The following is a 5,513-nucleotide window of genomic DNA, read 5'->3' as shown; positions in this document are numbered from 1 at the left end:
ACTCACCTGGAACTGGAGTTCAGAGCAGTCGGCGGCTTGTGACTCCCTCCCGATTCAAAAAGACAGCCGCGTCCTCAGTTGCCAGCTCTTGCCAGCCCTTGCCGCGTGTGCCTCCATTCCTCTGCACTTCACTTCCGCACCTCCTCTGAGTCTCAGTGTGCTTTTCTCTTTCCTTCTAGTTGTAGAATTTCCACTCAGCCAGCCTTCTTGTGGTTCTGGGTGATGTCCGTTTTGTCATTTAGTTGTATTTTTGAATTTGTTGTGGGAGGTAGCAATTTCCAGTGTTTACCTATGCCGCCATCTTGGTTTCCTCTGAAATACGTATTTTTAAAAAACAATGTGATAGAGGGTACAGGTGAGCATCAAGGCGGAAGTGGACTGAGGCAAGGGCTGTGGGAAGGGCTCGGGCTTCACTCTCCCCACACCTCCATGTGCTCACCCACCTGGAAGGTCTCTGGACTTTTATGGAGCCTAATGGGTTATTAACTCCATTTCCAGCTTCCCCCCTCTCTGGAGGATTGTGTTGGGACTGAAAAATCCAAGCTTCTCATCATAGCCTCTCAGGTGACCAGTCCCATCCAGGGGCCACCAGAGTCACCTCATTAGAACAAAGACCCTTCTGCCCCTAGGAAATTAGAACAGTTTCAGGATCGGAAGTCAAACCAGTGACCTCCTGGATCCTGGGCTACTGCTCAGCCACTGGAGCAGGGCTCATTTTCTTTAGCCCAAGTCTCCCCCATGGGAGAGCAGTTTCAGAACTAGCCCCACACCCTGCACCACAAAGGAAGAAATCTTGCCCCTGTCTGCTTCGGCCGCACCCTTCAATTGCTCAGGTATTAGAGTCACGGGGTGTGGGGCAGATGATGAGCCACAGAATTAGCAGAGAGTCAGCAGCAGTCAAGTTTTAGAGGAAGTAGGGGAAGAGGCGTGAGAGGCTCTAAGAGCCAAGATTTGCGTTTTTCAGCTGAGAATCAGGAAGAAACTTCAGCTTCTTGGTGGAGGATTGCCATGACCTCTGGCCAGAAAGAGGTCACACACAGCCATGTCTCTGTGTACCCAGGGAAATACCCCACAAGGCATTGCCTGGGAGAAACCCTGGTGAGAAATAGTGCTGGGTAGTGATGCAGAGTGAGTCTCCTGAGCCAGGCCAGGCTGATGGGGGCGGGGGCAGGCATGTCCCCTGACCACTGATGTCAGGTGGCATGGGGGAGGGGGAGCTGTCACATCCTCTTCAGTTCCTGGAAGAGACTACCCACCCTGAACGTGGCCTCCAGGGGATGAGGAGAAAGTCCTGTGTGTGGACCACCCTACATCTCATGGCCTAAGCAGTGAACTCCCCGGGGGCGGGGGCAGGGGGCGGGGGGTTGCTTAGTGCTGAACTTCCCCTAAAAGTATGGACCATTTTGTCACACTGTGGTCTCGCCTTCTATAGAGAACATTTGAGGGCTACCACCTCAGCATGTATCTCTAATTTCCTTTACAGTTTTCAATAACACAAAAAGTAATGAACACTAAAAATTCTAGGTTCCTAAGTTCATTTTTCTGGTCCTATAAAATCTAACTCCTTATATAGTGAGATCATATGGTATTTGTCTTTCTCTGACTTTTTTTCACTAAGCATAATGCCTTCAAGGTCCATCCATGCTGTCACAAATGGCAAGATTTTATTCTTTTTTTTTTTAATATATTTTATTGACTTTTTTACAGAGAGGAAGGGAGAGGGACAGAGAGCCAGAAACATCGATGAGAGAGAAACATCGATCAGCCGCCCTCCGCACACCCCCCACTGGGGATGTGCCCGCAACCCAGGCACACGCCCCTGACTGGAACTGAACCTGGGACCCCCCAGTCCGCAGGCCGACGCTCCATCCACTGAGCCAAACCAGTTAGGCAAGATTTTATTCTTTACTAGAGGACCAGTGCATGAAATTTGTGCACAGGTAGGGTCCCTAGGCCTGGCTGGCAATCAGGGCTGATCAGGTTCTCTGCCTCCTGGCCTCCCCGCCTCCTCCTTCCCTCGCTCCCTCAATGCTGGTCACCCACCATGTTCTGTGCAGCCCCCTTGTGGTCAGTGCATGTCATAGCGGGCAATCGAGCTCCAAGTCTTCTGGTCGAACTCCCAAAGGGACAATTTGCATATTAGCCTTTTATTATATAGGATGCTGGCTGGATGGTATTCCATTTTGTGTGTGCGTGCGTGCACATTTTTGTTATCCATTCATCCGTCAATGGACACTTAGGTTGTTTCTATGTCTTGGCTATCTGTAATAATAAAAGTGTAATATGCAAATCGACCAAATGGCCGAACAGCAGAACAACTGTCCGGATGACCACACTATGACACCCACTGGCACCAGGCCAGCCAAGGCGGGTGCGATGCAATTGGGGGCCTGCCATCACCCCACGATTGCCCCGCAGAGGGAGGCCCAGGCCAGCCAAGTGATTGCACCCCAAGCCTGTCCCCCGCAGAGGGAGGCAACCAGTGAGGGGGGGAGGAGCAGAGGGGGGAAAGCGTGCATAGATGGCAAGCAGTGGCAGCTGCGAGGGTGGGAAGGGAGAAGGAAAGCCCTGATAGGCCCTGATCACCCGCCAGGCCTAGGGACCCTATCAGAGGGGTTGGGATTGCCAGAGGACTCAGGCCGGGCTGAGGACCGCCATGCACGAATTTCGAGCTCGGGTCCTCCAGTTGTAAATAATGCTGGGATGCAGATCTCTTTTGAATTAGTGCTCAGTTAAGACAGCTGCTGGCTCCTTCCCCTGGCCCAGAGCTGCCCTGGCGGCTGATCCTCAGTCGCCTTTTAAAAGAACAGCTCAGGGAGGAGGTGGACACAGGGCAGGAGTGGGACACGGGGGAGGTGGCCACCGGGGAGCAGGTGCCCGGGCAGGGTCACGCAGGCTCGGCGCACGTCACATGTCACGGAGTAGGGGGGAGGGAAACGGGCGCCCCCTCCAGCGCCCCTTCCCCGCTCCCTCCCACCGTGTGTGGCCAGGACCGCGTCACTGTGACCGCTCAGTGTCCGGAATGTGATCAGCCATTCCCCAATTTGGCCAGACTTAGGGGAAGGCTGCTGGCCTTGGAGGCAGGGCCAGGCGGGGAGGCCACATGGGGTCCACCACCCGGGGCGGGGCGGGGCCAGGAGGACGGTGTTCAGGGCAGACCAGACTTCGGAAGCGCCTGGCCTGTCACCCCAGTATTGCTCTGTACTCTCCATGAAGCCCTGAAATGCTTTGACCAACAGGGACTGATGGGCATGGGGAAGAGGCTGGCAAAAGGGGACCATGTGGCTGTTTCCGCCTGGTTTCAAACTGGGGACCTTTCGCGTGTGAGGCGAACGTGATAACCACTACACTACGGAAACCACCAACAGCAGAAGTGTTTGCAAAGCCCTTAACAGTCCTCGAGGGCGCGTCCCTGACAGGTGCCACCCCCAGCAACCCGCGTCCCGCTGCCCGGATGCAACCGCAATCCTCGCTCTGCCCGCTGGGCTCTGGGCCCGCGGTGCTGGCCAGCGGTGCCCCCGGAGCAGCCGGGCAGGGAGCGTGGTTCCCTGGCGCCCCGGCCGGGAAATGGTGCCAACGACAGGCAGCAGGAGACATGGGGACTTGGCCAACACAGGGACACCAGTTCATATCTGAAAAAATAAAAACACACCTTACATTTGCCAGCACTTAATTCAGGAGGCACTTGTCGAGGAAAAACTCAGTTTGCTCCTTCCTATGTCTTTCTTTCCTGGGAGTCTCGTCACTAACCGCACAAACACCCCCCACAGTTGACCATGGGACACCAGCGGGTCACAGAGAATTGCTGGGCGCGGGGAGCCCCGCACGGGTGAAGGAGTGGCCGCTGTGTGCGGTGAAGGGGCCTCTCAGGACAGGAAATGCACGGGCGGAGGGGTCCTGTGGAGGTTTCCCCTTTCCGCACTTTCATATTTAGTTTCTTTCTTTTCTAAAATATATTTTATTGATTTTTTACAGAGAGGAAGGGAGAGGGATAGAGAGTTAGAAACATCGATGAGAGAGAAACATTGATCAGCTGCCTCCTGCACACCCCCCACTGGGGATGTGCCCGCAACCAAGGTACATGCCCTTGACCGGAATCGAACCTGGGACCCTTGAGTCCACAGGCTGATGCTCTATCCACTGAGCCACACCGGTTCAGGACCACATTTAGTTTCTAACTCTGCAATGAAGGAAGTGTTAAAGGTGTTTTAAAATGTGTAAAGACAAAGAGACTGAGCTAAGTAAATCCGACAGCCGTTAACGTCGGGTTATACCTGGTCTTACAGGCACTGCACCCTCTCATCTGAGGAAGCCGGAGAGAGTGCAGACCTGTAAGAGACAGTGAGGGTCCAGGAAAGGCCTCACCCCACTCCAAGTCACGTAAAGGACATGAACCTGGCTTACACCCCAGTTCTTGTGATCTAGGCAAGCAGACATTTGTCATAGCAACTGATTGTCATAGTAACTGTCAAACATAGATGGAACTAGACAAAGCTTGCCCAGTCTTGCCCAGCCTGCAATGATCTGGTACTTCCCTATGATAGGCCAAGTCCTAGCAGTGATCTATGAAGCATGACCAGCCACAGCTTAGCTATAAAACAGTGTGTGTAAAAAATAAAGTTGCTGGTGCCTTGTGCCAGTCCTCCTAACCCCGGTCTCTGGTGCTTTTATCCCACGTCACCTCTACCCTGTGGGACCCTTGGGAGCGGGCCTCCACACAGACCCACCCACCCCGGAGGCCCGAGTGAGAGAGTGGGCCTGCAGGGGTGCAAGAAACCTCTGTGGATGGCGTTTAGGACCCCAAACACCTTGTTGAAAATGACAGCCGAGGTTAAATGACCTCATCTTCTCAATGGTGTGGAGTGAAATTATCTGGGGAGGCAGGGAATGGAGACAGTTTGGGGATGAAACAGGTGAGAAAGACATTAGAAAATGAAGAAGAGGATGAGAGAATTACTAAGACAGCAGTGACCACTAACCTGCTGTTGGCTGGTGCAAATGCCCAGTGCACTGCAGTGGCCCCTGCTGACTGGCTGCTCCCACAGCTGGGGTCTGGCAGGAGCCTGGAGGAGAATGTGGTTGTGGGCTGAATAAGCAAAGGAGAGGGAGTTGGGGGGGGGTGAGAACCCCAGGATGGTAGGTGACCTGGCTGAGCCCCTGTAGAACTCGAGGGACATCAGAAACACCAGTGGCCTGAGCGCTCAGTGGGTAGAGAGTATATCAGGCTGAGCTGCTCTAACAGACAATCCATAAGTCAGCTTTAATAATGAGGGAAACTACCTCACATTCCCAGGTAAACCTGGGTTTGATACAGGCCCCCAAATTATTTTGCTTCTCTTGGTCCTTCCTCAATGTGGACCCCATTCCTAAGCAGGCTGTTCACTCCTGTTCTCAAAACACCACCAGCGGCTTGGCCCACAGGCTCTGATGCGTCTCCTGCAGGAACAAGGGCTTCTTCCTCCCAGAACGCTTACTGAAGAGAGAAGGGGGGCCCTGCTGCTTAGTTTACCAAT

This window comes from Myotis nattereri, assembly GCF_964212035.1.
Source record: "Myotis nattereri genome assembly, chromosome: 18".
In the NCBI taxonomy this organism is placed as follows: domain Eukaryota; kingdom Metazoa; phylum Chordata; class Mammalia; order Chiroptera; family Vespertilionidae; genus Myotis; species Myotis nattereri.
The sequence above is the reverse complement of the archived record's forward strand: the minus strand, read 5'-3'. Positions refer to the sequence as shown.